At 41.6% G+C, this 18,582-nt stretch overlaps 1 pseudogene; it reads right to left on the bottom strand.

The window, feature by feature from the left end:
* Positions 1-18,195: 18,195 nt before the first annotated feature.
* On the bottom strand, positions 18,196-18,348 carry LOC125159595 (uncharacterized; annotated as a pseudogene).
* Between the last annotated feature and the right edge of the window lie 234 nt (positions 18,349-18,582).

Below are 18,582 nucleotides of genomic sequence, written 5' to 3' on the forward strand. Positions count from 1 at the left end.
ACCCCTCAGCAAAGTACATTGAGAGTCAACCTACCTGCACATAATAAAGGTCATCTAGGAAAAACCCACAGCTCATCTCATCCTCAATGGGGAAAAATTGAAAAAATTTCCTCCAAGGTCAGGGACAAAACAAGGATGACCCCTCTCACCACTGTTATTGCGCATAGTACAGGAACCCTAACCACAGCACTCAGACAACAAAAAGAAATAAGAGGCATCCAAATCGGCAAGGAAGAAGTAGCACTTTCGCTATTTGGAACTGACGTGATGTGTTCTCTAAAAAGCATGAAATATTCCCTTAAAAACGGCTAGAATTGATATATGAATTCCACAAGTCACAATATACAGAAATCAAGGAACATAGATGTATTGAATTTCTAACACAAATCATGAATTAACACAGAGAGAAAGTAAGGGATCATTCCCATTGACAGGCTCACAAATACCACAAGAAACCAGGAATAAACCTAACCAAAGAATTGAAAGACCTGTACTCTAAAGTCTATGAAACACTGATGAAAGAAATGGAAGAGGACACAAAGAAATGGAATACATTTCATGTTCATGGATGGGAGGCACAAAATACTGTTAAAATGTCTACACTCCTCAAAACAATCTACACATATAATGAAATCCCTATCACACTAACAAAAACATTTGTGACAGAACAAGAACAAATAATCTCAAAATTTGTATGGAATAACAAAAGTCCCCAAACAGCCAAAACAAACTTGAAGAAGAAAAGCAAAGTTGGAGACATCACAATTCCAGACTTTAGGTTATATTACAAAGCTATACTGATCAAAACAGTGGAACTGGCAAAAGAACAACCACCACCACCACCACCACCACCACAACAACAACAACACACAGAGGAATAGATCAATAGAAAAGAAATGCAGAAATGAACTCACACCTATATGGTCAATTAATTCTCAACAAAGCAGGAAAGAACATCCAATGGAAAAAAAGATAGTCTTGGGACACAGGGGTGGCTCAGTCAACAAAGCATGTGATTGTGAATTCAGCTCAGGTTATGATCTCAGGGCAGTGCAGAGCATGCGTGGGATTCTCTGTCTCCATTTCTCTCTGCCCCTCTTCTGCATGCTCTCTCTCTCTCTTTCGAAAATAAGTAAATAAACTTAAAAAAAAAGGCTCCTCAACAAATGGTTTTGGAAAAAATGGACAGCATCCTGCAAAACAAAACAAAAACAACAATGGACCACTTTCTTACAACATACACAAAAATAAATCCAACACTGATAAAGAACTATATGTGAAACCTGAAACCATAAAAATCCCAGAGGATAACACGGGTAGTATCTTATTTAACATTGCCTGTACAAACGTCTTTGCAGATATATCTCTACCGGTAAGGGAAACACAAGCAAAAACAATGAGACTTCATAAAAATTAAAACCTTCAATCACCAAGGAAATAATCAACAAAACTAAAACACCTACAGAATGATATTTGCAAACGACATCAGATAAAGAGTTAGTGCCCAAAATATATACAGTTATACAGCACCCAAAAAATGAGAAATCTGATTAAAAATGGGCAGAAGACAAAAATGGACATTTCCTGAAGGAAGACATATACCTGGCCAAGAGACACATGAAAAAATACTCAACAATACTGATCTTCAGGCAAATACAATTCAAAAGTACAATGAGATAACACATCACTTCTGTCACAATGACTAAAATCAATGAAGGATGACACAGCAGGTGTTGCCAAGGATGTGGGGAAAGAATAACCCTCTTGCACTGTGGGTAAGAATGCAAACTGGTGCAGCCAGTCTGGAAAACATTATGGAGATTTCTAAAAAAAAAAAAAACAACTGGAAATGGAAGTAACTTATGATCCAGCAATTTCACTACAAGGTATTTCCACAAAGAATACAAAATCTTCAAAGGGATACATGCACCATGATGTTTCCAGCAGCATTTTCTACAACAGCCAAATTACAGAAACTATCCAAGCATCCATCAACTGATGAATAAATTGAGATGTGGTCTATGGAATGTAATATTATTAGGCCGTAAAAACATGAAATCTTGTAATTTGCCATGAGCTGGATGGAGCAAGAGAATGTTATCCTGGGTGAAATAAGCCTTTCAGACAAAGACAAATAGCAGATGATTTCACTAACACATGGATATAAAACAAAACAAAGTGGGGGGGGGCGGGGAGGAGACAGTGACAAACAGACTTTTAACTAGGAAACAAACTGAGGGCTTCCAGAGCAAGGTGGGGAATGGGTGAAACAGCTGCTGGGGATTAAGAAGTGCACCTGGGATGAGCACCGGATGACGTGTGGAAGGGTTGCTCTATATTTTACACCTGAAACTAATACTACACTGTATCTTTACTCACTGCAATTTAAATTCAAGATAACGTACGTTAATGACAGGTACCTACCAGGTTTTCTGTAGTTTGCAATCACTTAATTAAGTTGGAAAAATCACCATGAAACTTTTTAAAAGGCATGTATGATGTGGGGGACAGTTTGTGCCCTTACCTCGGTCACTGGTTCCAGCAGGACTTGGAAAGTGGGTCCCAGCTCATTCTTCTAGGAGTTCCTAAGACGAGCATTTCATGTATTCATGTCCTAATGGAATGCACCTCCCGTTCTTCTGAATTTCTGTCAGGGTTTCTTCCCGGAAACAAGCCTGAATCTGGAACAACAAACCATCGACTGCATCGATGAGGTGATGTCGTGGGACTCCACAATCCACGAGACCTTTAGTAAAATATGTCTTGTTCAAATACTGTCCGGGAAGGGGAGGAATGAAACACGGGAACAGCCCAGAAAGCGCAAGGGCCTGTGCAGCTCAGCAACCAGCTTGCCCAGGGAAGCCACCCAGAGCCCACTCCTCAGCACTCAGTACAATAAGACAAATTCTCTCTGGCGACTCAGGAGATGCCAAGTTGCTACAAAGCTCCCAAGATCTCCCCTGGGGCGGGCAGCACAACCTGCTGGAAATGCAGCTCTGCTCTCTGTACTCAGGCAGCTGAAAAGGCCCTGAGTACTCTGGGAGCAATCAAAGCCCTTCCTGCTCTCAGGTGCCCTGGGTCAGAAAAGCCGATGGTACGCCCTCTGGTGGCCATCACTGCCTGGGCAGAGGACTCCGCCTCTCCGGGTCTGTGGTGCTTGAGCTCTCTCTGTTGGCCATCATGGGTACTTTTGCAATGTGGAAGGCCCTGGTTGCTCAGCTGAGACACTGAAGTTCCCTGGGCAACTAAACCTGTTCTCCACAGTGGGAAAGGTTTTAATGACAGGGCCTGGGACACAGAGAAATCTTTTCCTTCTCCTTTCTTGTGAGTGAAGAATGAAACCGACTTTATTAACGTAATGACATCATTTGTAATGGTTTAAGCAATGTTCACAGAAAAATAGACCACCAATTTACACTTGCTGAGCAAGTGGTAATTGTGTTTACCACCAAAATACTTAGGTTAGATAAAGAATGAACACCTTTGAGAGAGATACTGGCGTCAGCTATGGAATGAATGAGTCCTAGGAATACAAGGGACAGCCAATGTAATGGAGTCAATTTTGTAATACTGTTGCATGCTTTCACAGGATAGCTACACTTGTGCTTAAGTACAATATAATTCATAGACATATGGAATGACTACAATGTATGCTGAAAACTCATACAACAAATGTGTGAACAATATTTCAATTAAAAATAGACATCCTTTACACTATTTTTAATTTCTCCTTGTTTGCCAATAAACTATCATTCCTGGGGCGCTTGGGTGGCTTAGTCGGTTAAGCGTCCGACTTTGACGCAAGTCGTGATCTTGCAGTCCATGAGTTTGAGCCCCGCGTCAGGCTCTGTCCTGAGAGCTCAGAGCCTCGAGCCTGCCTCAGATTCGGTATCTCCCACTCTCTCCCCCCTCCCCAGCTCGGGCTATCTCAAAAAAAGAAAAAAGAAACATTAAAAATGAAAAATAATTCCTAATTTGGAACCTGTGAATTTCCATTTATACCAGATTCTCTAACATCACCATCTTGATGTGGGGAGCGTATCTGAAAAGTCACTAATAATATCTTTGATGATACATATGTGACAAGGTCAGAATGAAACTTACAGGGAGCTGTGAATCAGTTGTGAATTTACAGTATGTATCCTTGGCTAATATTTCCAATGAAACGTGCTTTAGGGACACGGATGGATGAAATAATGTCCACCAGTCATATAGGTAAATATCCTGTAGGACCATTATGCCTTCAATTACTAATTGCAATCTCTTCAGCATTAAAAGAAAGCTGGGGCAAGAAAATGTCTTTGAATTTGATGTAAGAGAAGACTAGAGTGTTTTACAGTGTTCACCTACCTTCTGGAATCCTCAGATTACTTACTGCCCCCTCCAGTGAACCCAGTGCCCGCGCACTGCACCATGCAGTGAACCCAGTTCTGACTGTACTGCAGTTTCCAGGGATCCCAGTTGCGACCTCTGTAAGACTCACCACATTCTAGCCAAGGACCCTACCTTTCCCATACAACTGACCTGAAGGATAGTGCAGCCAGAACACAAAAAATAGTGCATGCGACACACACCACAGACACTCCGTGATGTGCCAGGCCCTGGACATTGGATGACCTCCTCTTCATAAAACCATTCAACTCATAGGCAGGTAACACAATGAGCTTTGGTAACACAGAGATGGCAAATACTCAACCAAAATTCCAACACAAGAGGGAGGCATCCCAAATGAAAGAACAAGATAAGGTCATGGGCAGAAAAATGGAGGGAACACTTCCAAACTCATTCTATGAGGCCAGCATGGCCTTGAGTCCGAACTGAACAAAGACCCCACTTTAAAGGAAAACTAGAGACAAATTTCCCTGATGACCATGGATGCAAAAAATCTCAACAAAAAGTGGCAAACTGGATTCAAAAATACATTAAAAGAATTATTCAGCACAATGAAGTGGATTTTATTCCTGGGATGCACAACCGACTCAATATCTGCAAATCAACTGATGTGATATATCACGTTGATAAAAGAAAGGATAACAACCACATGATCCTCTCAATAGTTGCAGAATAAACATTTGACAAAACGCAGCAGCATCCTTTCTTGATGGAAAAAAACACCTCATGAAAGGAGGGATGGAAGGGTCGTGGCTCAATGTGAGAATGTCCAGATATGAAAGTCCCACAGCTAATAATATCTTCAATGGGGAAAACTGAGAGCTTTCCCCCTAAGGTCAGGAACACGACAGGGATGTCCATTCTCAACACTGTTATTCACCATTCTCAACGTTTATTTTTTTTTTTATTTTTGGGACAGAGAGAGACAGAGCATGAACGGGGGAGGGGCAGAGAGAGAGGGAGACACAGAATCGGAAACAGGCTCCAGGCTCTGAGCCATCAGCCCAGAGCCCGACACAGGGCTCGAACTCACGGGCCGCGAGATCGTGACCTGGCTGAAGTCGGACGCTTAACCGACTGTGCCACCCAGGCGCCCCCACCATTCTTTTGAAAGTCCTAGCCTCAGCAATCAGACAACAAAAAGAATTACAAGGTGTCCAAGTTGGCAAGGAGGGGTCAAAATTTCCCTCCTCACAGATATGATACTCTCCGTGGAAAATCCAAACGACTCTACCAAAAAACTTCTAGGACTGATACAGGAATTCAGGAAAGTCTCAGAATATAAAATCAATATACAGAAGTTGATTGCATTTCTATACCCCAATAATGAATCAACAGAAAGAAAGTTAAGGAATTGATCTAATTTACAACTGCACAGAAATGCATAAAATACCCAGGGGTAAATCTAACCAAAGAGGTAAAAGATCAGTACATTCAAACAATAGAGGGGTGCCTGGGTGGCTCAGTCGGTTAAGTGCCGACCTCAGTTCAGGACATGATCCCACGTTTGTGGGTTTGAGTCCTGTGACAGGCTCTGTGCTGACAGCTTGGAGCTTGGAGCCTGCTTCAGATTCTGTGTCTCCCTATCTCTGCCTTTCCCCTGCTCATGGGCTCTTGCTCACTCGCTCACTCTCTTAAAAATAAATAAAAATTAAAAAAATAAAAGAACAAACCATACAACATCTATGAAAGAAGTTGAAGAAGACACAAAGAAATGGAAAAACATCCCATCTCATGGATTGGAAGAACAAATATTGTTAAAATATCAATACTACCCAAAACAATGGACAAATTCAATGTAATTCCTATCAAAATAACATCAGCATTCTTCCATATCTAGAATATATCACACTCAACACCCAGAAACCAAATAACCCAGTGAAGAAATGGGCAAAAGACATGAAGAGACACTTTAACAAGATCACATCCAGATTGGTCATACCATGAAAAGATGCTCAACCTCATTCATCATAAGTGAAATACAAATCAAAACCACAATGAGATATCCCCTCACACCTATCAGAATGGCTAAAATTAACATCTCAGGAAACGACAGATGTTGGCAAGAATGCAGAGAAAGGGAATGCTTTTGCAATGCTGGTGGGAATGCAAAGTGGTGTAGCCGTTCTGGAAAATAGTATGGAGATTCGTTACAAGAAACAATAAGAGAACTACACTACAACCCAGCAATTGCACTAATAGGCATTTATCCAAAGGACACACTAACGCTGACTCGAAGAGGCACATGCACTCCAATGTTTATAGCAGGATTATCAACAATAGCTAAATTATGCAAAGAGCCCAAATGACCATTGAGAGATGAATGGATAACGAAGATGTGGTATATTCATACAGTGGAATATTACTCGGCAATCAAAAAGAGTGGAATCTTGCTATTTGCAACAAGGTGGATGGAACCAGACTTTATTATGCTAACCATAATATGTCAGAGAAAGACACACATCATATGATTTTTCTCATCTGTGGCATTTAATACACTGATGAACATAGTGAAAGGAAAGCAAAAATAAGATACAGAGAAGGAATCAAACGATAAGAAACTGTTAAATAGAGGGAAGAAGCTCAGGACTCCAGGAAGGTTTCTGAATAGGGGTGTGGGCTAAATAGGTGATGGGAACCCGGGGGGCACTTGGAATGAGTACTGGATATATTTTGTAACTGATGGATCACTAAATTCTAATCCTGAAACTGTATTCCACTATAAGGTAACTAACTGGGGCTTAAATTTTAACGAAGAAGAAATATAAAAATAAGTAAAGAAATGTACTACCAGTCAAAAGAAAAGAATATTTAAATCAGACTCTTGGAGTGGAAATGAAAGACCAAAAGTGTTACAGACAAGAAAGGATCAGAGAAAACATCAAGAAACAATGGAAAACAACTAGTAGAATGTCACTAAATATATACCTGTCAATAATTACTCTGAATGTAAATCGACTACATGCTCCAATCAAAAGACAAGGATAGGGTGTCAGAATGGACAGAAAAAAAAGAAAGAAACAAAAACAAAAACAAAACAAGGCCTATCTAGATGCTGCTTACAAAGCGTTATTTGGACATATGTCACCTGCAGATTTAAAAGGAGGGAATGAAAAACGTTTATCATGACAATAATGTAAAAGAAAGCCAGTAGCAATACTTATATTAGGCAAAATAAACTTCAAAACCGAGAGTGTAGTTTGGTACCCTTTGGGTCAATACCTAGTAGTAAAATGCATACACCCAATATTTATAGCAGCATTATCAACAGTAGCCATACTATGGAGAAAGCCCAAGTATCCATCAACGGATGAAGGTATAAACTTGTGTGTGTGTGTGTGTGTGTGCATGTATTTGCATATGTACTCACGTGTATGTTCATATATACATACAAATATACATACATATATACAATGAAATGAAACTCAGCTTCATAAAGAACGAAACCCTGCCACTTGCAACGATATGGATGGACCTAGAATGTATTATGCTAAGTGAAATATATCAATCAGTGAAAGACACATATATGATTTCACTCATGTGGAATTTAAGAAACAAAACATATGAAAATATGGGAAGGGGGCAGGAAAAGAGAAGAGTGGTAACAAACCACATGAGTCTCTTAGCCATAGCGGAAAAAAAGTGAGGGTTGATAGAGGGAGATGTGTCGGCGCTGGGCTAGATGGCGGACGAGTATTAAGGAGAGCAATTGTTGTCATGAGTACTGGGTGTTGCATGTAAGGGATGAATCACTGGATTCTATTCCTGAAACAGAGAATGCACTATATGTCAACTAAGACTTACATTAAAAAAATAAATAAAGCTGTAACAAGAGACGAAGATAGACACTATCTCATACTAAAGGGGACAACCAAACAAAAAGACCCAATGATTGTAAATTTTGATGCACCCAATATGCAATCACCAATATCAAAAACATTCAACAAAACCATAAAAGAATTTATAATAATATAATGATAATAGAGGACTTTAACACATCTGTCACATCAATGGACAGAACCTCTAAACAGAAAATCAACAAGGAAACAATGGCTTTGAATGACACACTGGACCAGATGCGTTTAACAGATATATTCAGAACACTCCATACTAAAATGGCAGAGTACACATTCTTTTCAAGCGCACATGGGGCATTCTCCAGAAATGATCACATTCTAGGTAACAAATCAGGCCTCAACAGGTACCTAAAGACAGAGATCAGACCAAGCATCTTTTCTGACCACACGCTAGGAAACTTGAAGTTAACCACAATCATACACACACACACACACACACACACACACACACACACACAGGGGGAAAGGCCACAAATAAAGGGAGGTTAAATAACATGTTACGAAATGAATGGGTCAAACAGGAAATCAATAAGAAAATACACTGAAAGTAATGAAAATGAAAATACACTGGTAAAAACTTTTGGAATGCAGCAAAAGCAATCTAAGATGGAAGTATATAGCAATACAAGCCTACCTTAAAGAGCAAGAAAAATCTCAAACCCTCCTAACTTACAACTAAAGGAATGAGAAGAACAGCAGAAGGAAGGAAATAATAGAGATTAAGGCAGAAATGAGGGATATACAAACCAAAAAGACACTAAACCAAATCAATGAAACAAGGGGCTGGTTCCTTGAAAACAGTAATCAACATGAAAACCTCCTAGGCAGAGTTTTCACAAAGAAGAGAGAAAGGACTCAAATACATAAAATCACAAATAAGAAAGGAGAAACAACAGTCAACACTACAAAAATACAGTTAGAAGATAATATTATGAAAAACTATATGCAACAAATTGGACACTCTGAGAAAAATGGACAAATTCCTAGAAACACAAAAACTACCAAAACTGAAACAGGAAGATACATAAAATCTGAAAACAGAAAGAAATCAAATCAATAAGAAAAAAAAAACTCCCCCCAATACAAGAGTTCAGGGCAGAGGGCTTCACTGATTAATTCTACCATCCATTTAAGGAAGAGGTAATATGTATTCTCCTCGAATGATTACAAAAAATAAAAAAGAAGAAAAACTTACAAATTCATCTTATGAGGCCATCATTGCCCTGATACCAAACCCAGATAAAGCCTCCACTAAAACCGAAAACTGCCGGGGCGCCTGTGTGGCTCAGTCGGTTTATTGTCCAGGTCTTAATTTTGGATTAGGACATTATCTTGCGGGGCGTGGGTTCCAGTCCCACATTGGACAGTGCATTGACAGTGTGGAGCATGGCCAGGATTCTCTCTCTCTGTCTCTCTGCCCCTCCCTCACTTTTATGTACTCTATCTAAGGAAAGAAATAAACATTTTAAAAAAATGTTTAAAAATTTAAAATAAAACTGCAGACCAATAGCCTGAGAGTATGTATGCAGAAATTCTCATTAAAATACCTTCAAATTAAAGTCAACAATACATTAATAGAATCATTTACCATAATCAAGTGGGATATATTCTTGGGCTGCAAGGGTGGCTCCACATTCGCCGATCAATCAACATGATGCACCACAGTATTAGAAGAAATGATAAGAACAATATGATGCTTTCCTCAGATGCGGTAAAACCATTTGACAAAATGTCACATCCATTCATGATAAAAACCCTCAGCAAAGTAGACTTGGACTAAACCTACCTACACATATAAAGGTCACCTAGGAAAAAGCCACAGCTCAGCTCATCCTCAATGGGGAAAAATTGAAAGTGTTTCCTCCAAGGTCAGGGACAAGACAGGAATGACCCGTCACCACTATTATTCCACATAGTACAAGAAGTCCTAGCTACAGCAATCAGACAAAAAAAGAAATGAGGCATCCAAATTGGCAAGGAAGAAGTAGAACTTTCGCTGTTTGGAACTGACATGATGCTCTCTATAAAAACCATGAAATACTCCAATGAAAATTTCTAGGATTTATATATGAATTCCACAAATCACAATATACAGAAATCAATGTACAGAAATCTATTGCATTTCTATAGACGAGTAATGAATTAACAGAAAGAGAAAGTAAGGGATCAATCCTATTGACAGGTGCACCAAATACCCCAAGATACCTAGAATGAACCTAACCAAAGAGGTGAAAGACCTGTACTCTAAAGGCTATGAAACACTGATGAAAGAAATGGAAGAGGACGAAAAGAAAAGGAAATATATTTCACCCTCATGGATGGGAAGCAAAAATACTGTTAAAATGTCTACACTCCTCAAAACAATCTACACATGTAATGAAATCCCTATCACATTAACAAAAACATTTGTTACAGAACTACAACATATAATTCCAAGATTTGTATGGAACGACAAAGACTCCAAACAGCAAAAACAAAATTGAAGAAGAAAACTAAAGCTGGAGGCATCACAATTACAGACATCAGGTTATATTAAAAAGCTGTACTGAACAGAACAGTATGGTACTGGCAAAAAACAACAACATCAACAACAACAACAACAACAACAACAACAACAACACAGACGCAGAGATCAATAGAACGGAAACCCAGAAATGAACTCAAACCTATATGGTCAATTAATTCTCAATAAAGCAGGAAAGTATATCCAATGGAAAAAAAAGATAGTCTTGGGACACATGGGAGGCTGCAAAGCGTGTGATTGGGGATTCAGCTCAGGTCATGATCTCAGGGCAGTGCAGAGCATGTGTGGGATTCTCAATCCCCATTTCTCTCTGCCCCCTTCTGCATTATCTCTGTCTCTAAAAAATAAATACATACACTTAAAAAGAATCTCCTCAACATATGGTTTTGGAAAAAACTAGACAGCAACCTGCAAAACCAAACAAGACCAACAATGGACCACCTTCTTACAATATACACAAAAATAAATCCAACATGGATAAAGACCTATGTGTGAAACCTGAAACCATAAAAATCCCAGAGGATAATGAACACAGACAGTATCTTATTTGACATTGGCTGTACAAACATCTTTGCAGATATATCTCCTGAGTTAAGGGAAACACAAGCAAAAATAATGGGACTTCGTAAAAATAAAAAGCTCTGTCACCAAGGAAATAATCAACAAAACTAAAACACCTACAGAATACTATTTGCACACGACATCTGATTAAGGCTTAGTGTCCAAAACAAATAAAGTCATACAGCACCCAAAAAAAGGAGAAATTCCGATTAAAACTGGGCAGAAGACACGAATGGACATTTTCCCAAGGCAGACATACACATGGCCAAGAGACATATGAAAAGATGCTCAACAATACTGATCTTCAGGAAAACACAACTCAAAAGTACAATGAGATAACACATCATATCTTTCAGAATGACTAAAATCAATGAATGATGAAATAGCAGGTGTTGCCAAGGATGTGAGGAAAGAGAAACCCTCTTGCACTGTGGGTAGGAATGCAAACTGGTGCAGCCACACTGGAAAACATCATGGAGATTCATAAAAAAAAATGGAAATGGAACTACCTTAAGATCCAGCAATTTCACTAAGAGGTATTTACTCAAAGAATACAAAAATAATTCTTCAAAGGGATACATGCACCATGATGTTTACAGCAGCATTTTCTACAACAACCAAATTACAGCAACTTCCCAAGCATCCATCAACTGATGAATAAATTGAGATGTAGTATATGGAATGTAATATTATTTAGCCATAAAAACATGAAATCTTGTCATTTGCCACGAGCTGGAGGAGCGACAGAATGTTATGCTGGGTGAAAAAAGCCTGTCAGAGAAAGACAAACACCAGATGATTTCACTAACACATGGAAATAAGACAAATTTAAGGGGGGGGGGGGCGGTGAAGGACACAATGACAAACAAACAGACTCTTAACTAGGAAACAAACTGAGGGCTTCCACAGTGAGGTGACGGAATGGGTGAAACAGCTGCTGGGGATTAAGAAGCTGTTGCTGGTGCTCACCTGGGATGAGCACCGGGTGACGTGTGGAAGTGTTGCTCTATATTGGACACCTGAAACTAACATTACACTGTGTCTTCACTCACTGGTATTTAAATTAAAAGATAACATAAGGTTAATGACACCTACCTACCAGGTTTTCTGTAGTTTTCAATCACTTCACTAAGTTGGGAAAATAACCATGAACATTTTTAAAAAGCATGTATGATGTGTGGGACAGTTTGTGCCCTTACCTTGGTCTCTGGTTCCAGCAGGACTCGGAACATGGGTCCCAGCTCATTCTTCTAGAAGGTCGTGAGACGAGCATTTCATGTATCCACGTCCTAATTGAATGCAGCTCCCGTGCTTCTGAATTTCTGTTAGGGTTCCTTGTCGGAAACAAGCCTGGATCTGGAACAAACCATCGACTGCATCTATGAGGTGATGTCGTGGGACCCCTCAATCCACAAGTCCTTTGGTAAAATACGTCTTGTTCAAAAACTGTCTGGGAAGGGGTGGAATGAAACATGGGAACAGCCCAGAAAATGCAAAGGCCTGTGCAGCTCAGCGACCAGCTTGACCAGGGAAGCCACCCGGCGCCCCCTCCTCAGCACTCAGTACAACAAGGCAGCTTCTCTCTGGCGACTCAGGAGATGCCAAGTTTCTGCTAAGCTCCCAAGGTCTCCCCTGGGGCGGGTGGCAGAACCTGCTGGAAATGCAGCTCTGCTCTCTGTACTGAGGCACCAGCAGAGGCCTGAGTCCTCTGAGAGCAGTCTAAGCCCTTCCTGCTCTGAGGTGCCCTGGGTCAGAAAAGCCGATGCTGCGCCCTCTACTGGCAATCACTGCCCAGGCAGAGGAACCCGCCCGTCTGGGTCTGTGGTGCTCGAGCTCTCTCTGCTGGCCACCATGGGAATTCCTGCAATGTTGAAGACCCTGGTGGCTCAGCTGAGGGACCGAAGGTGCTCTGGGCCACTAAGCCTGTTCTCTACACTGGGAAGGGTCTTAGTGACAGGACCTAGGGCACAAAGAAATCTTTTCCTTCTCCGTTCTTGTGAGTGAAGAATGAAACCAAATTTATTAAGGTAATGGCATCATTTGTAATGCTTTAAGCAATGTTCCCAGAAAAATAGACCACCAAATTACACATGATGAACAAGAGGTTATTGTGTTTACCACCTAAGTGTTTAGGTTAGATAAAGAATGGACACCTTTGAGAGAGAGATACTGGCTTCCACCTACGGAATGAATGAGTCCTAGGGATACAAGGGACAGCCAATGGAAGAGAGTCAATCCTGTAATAATACTGTTGCATACTTTCACAGGATAGCTACACTTGTGCTTAAGTACAACATAATTTATAGACATATGGAAGGACTACAATGTATGTCTAAAACTAATACAACAAATGTGTGAAGAATATTTCAATTAAAAGTCGACATCCTTTACGCTATCTTTAATTTCTCTTTCTTTGCCAATAAACTATCATTCCTGGGGCGCTTGGGTGGCTTACTTGGTTAAGCGTCCGACTTCCACTCAGGTCATGATCTTGCAGTCCATCAGTTTGAGCCCCACGTCACGCTGTGTCCTGACAGCTCAGAGTCTGGCGCCTGCCTCAGATTCAGTATCTCCCACTCTCTCCCCCATCCCCAGCTCGGGCTCTTTCACAAAAGGAAAAAAATAGGAACATTAAAAATGAAAAATCATTCCTAATTTAGAATCTGTGAAATTCCATATATACCAGATTCTCTAACATGACCATCTTGATGTTTAGAGCTTATCTGAAAAGTCACTAATAATATCTGATGACACATATGTGACAAGGTCAGAATGCAACTTACAGGAGCTACACATCTGTTATGAATTTATGACATGTATCCATGGCTTATATTTCCAATGAAATGTGCTTTAGGGATACGGATGGATGAAATAATGCCCATCACTCATGTAGGTCAATTTCCTACAGGACCATTATGCTTTCAATTAGGAATTGCCATCTCTTCAAAATTAAAAGAAACTGGGAAAGAAATTGTCTTTGAATGAGGTAAGAAGAAGACTATGGTGTTTTAAAAGGTTCACCTACCTTCTGGAATCCTCAGATTGGTTGTGGACAGGAGGATAGCAACCCACGATTTGGATGCACACCGCTCGTTCCAGAGGGAGAATATGGACCTTATTGTCAAATATTTTTTTTAATCAATATCAACAGTCCACCTCTGCCAGGTCCAGACTGCAGAACCTGGGGGCAACACAATGTCTCATGCCTGGGTTCAGAACATGAGGAACGCCAGCTGGTTGGGGGGGGGGAGGGGGGAAATCCAACAGGGCCTGGGGCAGTGAGGGAGATGACCCCGGGACACCTCCTCACAGGGCGGGCTCTGGAGTTTAGCTGCCAAAGAGCAGCACATTCTCCCTGAAGACATCTGTCTCCATGACAGAACATAACGCTGAGCCCCACAATTCCAGTAGAAATGACGGATGCCCATCTTTTCGATTGCAATGGCCTCTGCAGAGCTTGACCCCAGGGATGTTGGAGTCTTAGAGTTATGAAACTATGATGCCCATGATACCAGCCCTTTCGGCCCCAGCACTCAGAGCCACTTCACACATCCCCTCTCCCCTGGCTCATCTCACCCCGTTCACATACCCGGACCAGGGCTCCACTTTTCTCCTTGTACTTCCTCTTTGTCTCTGTTTCTCTCTAACCACACCTCTCTGTGTTTCTTTCTTTCACTCTCTAGGTCTTGCCCAATTCCCCTATCACTCATCCAGTTTCTCTCTCCTTACCTCTTTGTCCACCTCTCCCCAGGCTTCAGGCTATCTGCTCTGTGCTTGCAGCCCTGTCCAGGAGCACAGGGAACTCCTGTCTCTCTCTCTCTCGTCATGTTTTGTCCCAGGCCCTGATCAAAATGGAGGAGAATCCCCCATACAGCAGCTGCTCATATTGACATTTGCTAAAGCAATGCTGGCAGAATGTGGACAGCCAGACATTTACCGTTGGTGGCCCAGCCATGACCCAAAAGCTACTGGAGGGCTGGATGCTTCCCTAAGCTGGAAGGAAAAAAAAGCTCACAGGGTTCAGGGTCCCTGATGTAGATTGGATTGGCTGATGTAGAAGGAGCCGTATGCTTACACCCAACTCTCCCTGGATTGTGTTGAAGGAACCTTTCTCAGACCATGGTCCTCTGCCCTCCCCATGCCTCAATATGGCTTCAGGGGGAGCTTTATGGGACACCATGTGACTCGCCACAAAAATTGTGCCATTTGCCCCCTTGGAGGCCACCTGGATTGGTGCTATTGGTAGCAGCTGGTAAGGTGCACAAGGGCGCAAAAGCTGAATTAATGCAGGGCCTCCTTACTGGTCTCCTGAATCCATTCCTCACCATCAGAAGAGACCCTTTCCTGGAGACAGACACCTGCCCTGCTCATCAGCACAAACCACATCAACTAGCACATGTGCCATGTGCTCATGAGCATCAATCTATACATGAACAACCACCACCATATCTCCCTAAAGGATGTATCCAACCCCTCAGATGGAACTATTGGTCCCTTCCAGGCAATACAACCCCAAACAATGATCTGTCTTCGTACACCAATACTATACATTCTACCTGTTTGTTAACTGCATATACAAGAACGCCAAAGTGTACACTTGATGGGGAATGAGTGTCGATTTTCCTGGAGGCAGACGCTGACATAGAAACACAACTATGACAAGTGTATTAGGGGATATTAGGAAGGACAATGTGGAGGGGACGGGGTGGACAGGGAAAGCATTCAGACCAAGGGGTAGATTAGACACCATCTCTAAATATATAATAACCACAGCTGGTTTGTAATGGTTCAGTGTGCTCTTCAAATTTCAAACTGATTGCCCTCTATGTCAAAGTGATTGAGTTATTGCAAAGGGATCTTCTGTTCTTCTATATGCGTTTTTTCTTCTTCAATACATCTGTGGCCTTGGATGAGCACATATTTGTCAGGGTGCATTTGTGTGTCTACCTGTAATGGAAGAGGATTATCTTCAGATCCCTGAACATCCATATTCTCATACTTATCTTTTCCTTCCTTGTAAAGTAGGACCTGAATTTTAATAGAAAACACACAGGAATCTTTGTTGTATCCTTTGAAACTAGAATTGCCAATCTCTCAGCCTCAGGCATTATACCCTTAGTTTCATGAAATTGAATGAACATCTGTTGATGATCTTCTCTGTGCAGATACATTCGTTTCCACGCTGAAAAGGGTGAGTGCTCACTCATCCCATATATTTTACAAATTCCTCATGTGCTTAACCACCTCTTCATCGCGCTGACCTCAGAGATCAACATTATCCCTGCTTCTCAGATCACAAAGCTGATGCTCTGAGTTGAGGCTCTCCCCACTGAGAGCTGGCATTAGGTCTGAGACAAGAGGAACACACGCAAAGCCTCAGGAAATTGTGAGGGAAGTGTCGGAGATGCAAACCTTCAGGCAGGGTGGTGAAAGCAGGTTCAGGGTTGCGGTGACAGGAGTCCAGCAGGGGCATTTCCTGGTCAACCCTGAATTCCCCGCTAAGAGTGTGACTCAGGCTGAAGCCAAGGAAGCCACACAGCTAATCTACAACCTTTCGTCGCATTTAGTCTCACAGAGATACACACACTTAGGCACAGCCCAACATATGTATGGCCTAAGAAACTTGAGGAATCTTAACAGTGTTTCAGTCAGCAGCACCCTTGCATTGAAAAGCCTGTGAGGCCATCTCTACATCTTCTCAGAGACTCAACAAGACAGTAGATGAATATGCTGAACATGTCAACTCATACTGTTCAGATCATCTTACAAATAGTCGAGGTGGAGGTCACTGAGGGCACCAATGAGCTGGTGGTGACTTATAGAGTCCATGAACAGTGATAAAGGGGATCTGTGGGGGAGGGCATGCAGGGTGGACCTGGTAAAAGAGGAGGTCCTCTTGCAACCATAAGGACCTACAGAACAGAAGCGACAGGTATGTTGGTATGACAGACAGAAGTAGAACGCCCACAGGAGCTGAAACACAATGAAGCAGGTGTCAGCACCTGGCCCCTTGTTCATTCACGGGTTCTAGTAGAATGCAGCATCAGTGCCAGAAAACTCTACCCTCCCACGAGATCCCACTTACAACCTGAAGGTCTCACGAGGACCTCCTATGAGGTCCCACCTACAGCCTGAAGGTACCAGATGCACAAGGAGAAACTACTGTCTCCACACATCACTGCACATGGTTACAAATGCAGAAAGCCAAGGAATCCTATTCTTGAAGATTGATGGCAGTAATGCCAGTCTAATAAAGGAACGTATTCCAGAGAGGCAGGCATCTGTGTTCAGGACACCCCTCTTCCACCAGATCTGCAGACTTTTTACTTACACATTGAGAACAGACAAAACATGAAGGAATGAAAGAAAAGCCCAGCACCACACAGAGATTCAGGGCCACCCCAGGGTCAAAGCTCAAATTGCCATCCCATTCATGTCCTTACTCTGCTTCCCTCACTGACAAAGACATCTTCTGTGCAAGGGCACAGAGACCTTTGAGGAGATGGGGATTCCTGGAGTCCTGCAGGGGGCCTAGAAATGTGTTTTCTGAGAGAAACACGTTACCTGTGCACATTCATGGTCTTAAGAGTGTTTACCTTAATTCACAGGCAATTCAGCTTTTAAATACAATATGAATTGCAGAGCTATTTTGTCCCATTGTAAAAGGGAGGTAGAAATTCTACGTAAAAGAATGAACAGAAACATGTCTCAATTTCAGGTGTAAAACTCCCATAAGGCATCATGAGACAAAGTACCAGTTGCAACTGTTCCTGGGACACAATTGAACCTGCTCATATAAATACAACTGAAGAACTCTGTGAGTTACTGGCCCTGCAGGTAATCACTGATTCTCTCCCTTCACGACTGAAGTTCCACGTACATTTTCGATTACACATGCCGCTTCTGAAAATTCAGAGTATTTCCACCTAGGGGACAACTGGAGAAATTCTCGATGAGCAATAATCGTGCCTCGGATAAACCTCATTGGCTATGATACTGCCACTGCGCAAAGCTTGGGAGAACTTCTCTATTGCACATTGACCAACACAGAAGGACCAGTAATGAGTTCTGAAATTTAACTAAGAACCCTCAACACTGCACAAAGCACACAATATAATGTTGGAAAGTGTTGTTATCTTTTCCAGTCACGAGGCTCATAGCAGACATTCTGAACAAATTCATGGCCTACTCTGAAATAGGAAAAAAAATGAAAATAATCAGGATAATCCCATGCAAAGAAAGTGAGAA

This window comes from Prionailurus viverrinus, unplaced genomic scaffold (assembly GCF_022837055.1).
Source record: "Prionailurus viverrinus isolate Anna unplaced genomic scaffold, UM_Priviv_1.0 scaffold_52, whole genome shotgun sequence".
Taxonomy (NCBI): Eukaryota; Metazoa; Chordata; class Mammalia; order Carnivora; family Felidae; genus Prionailurus; species Prionailurus viverrinus.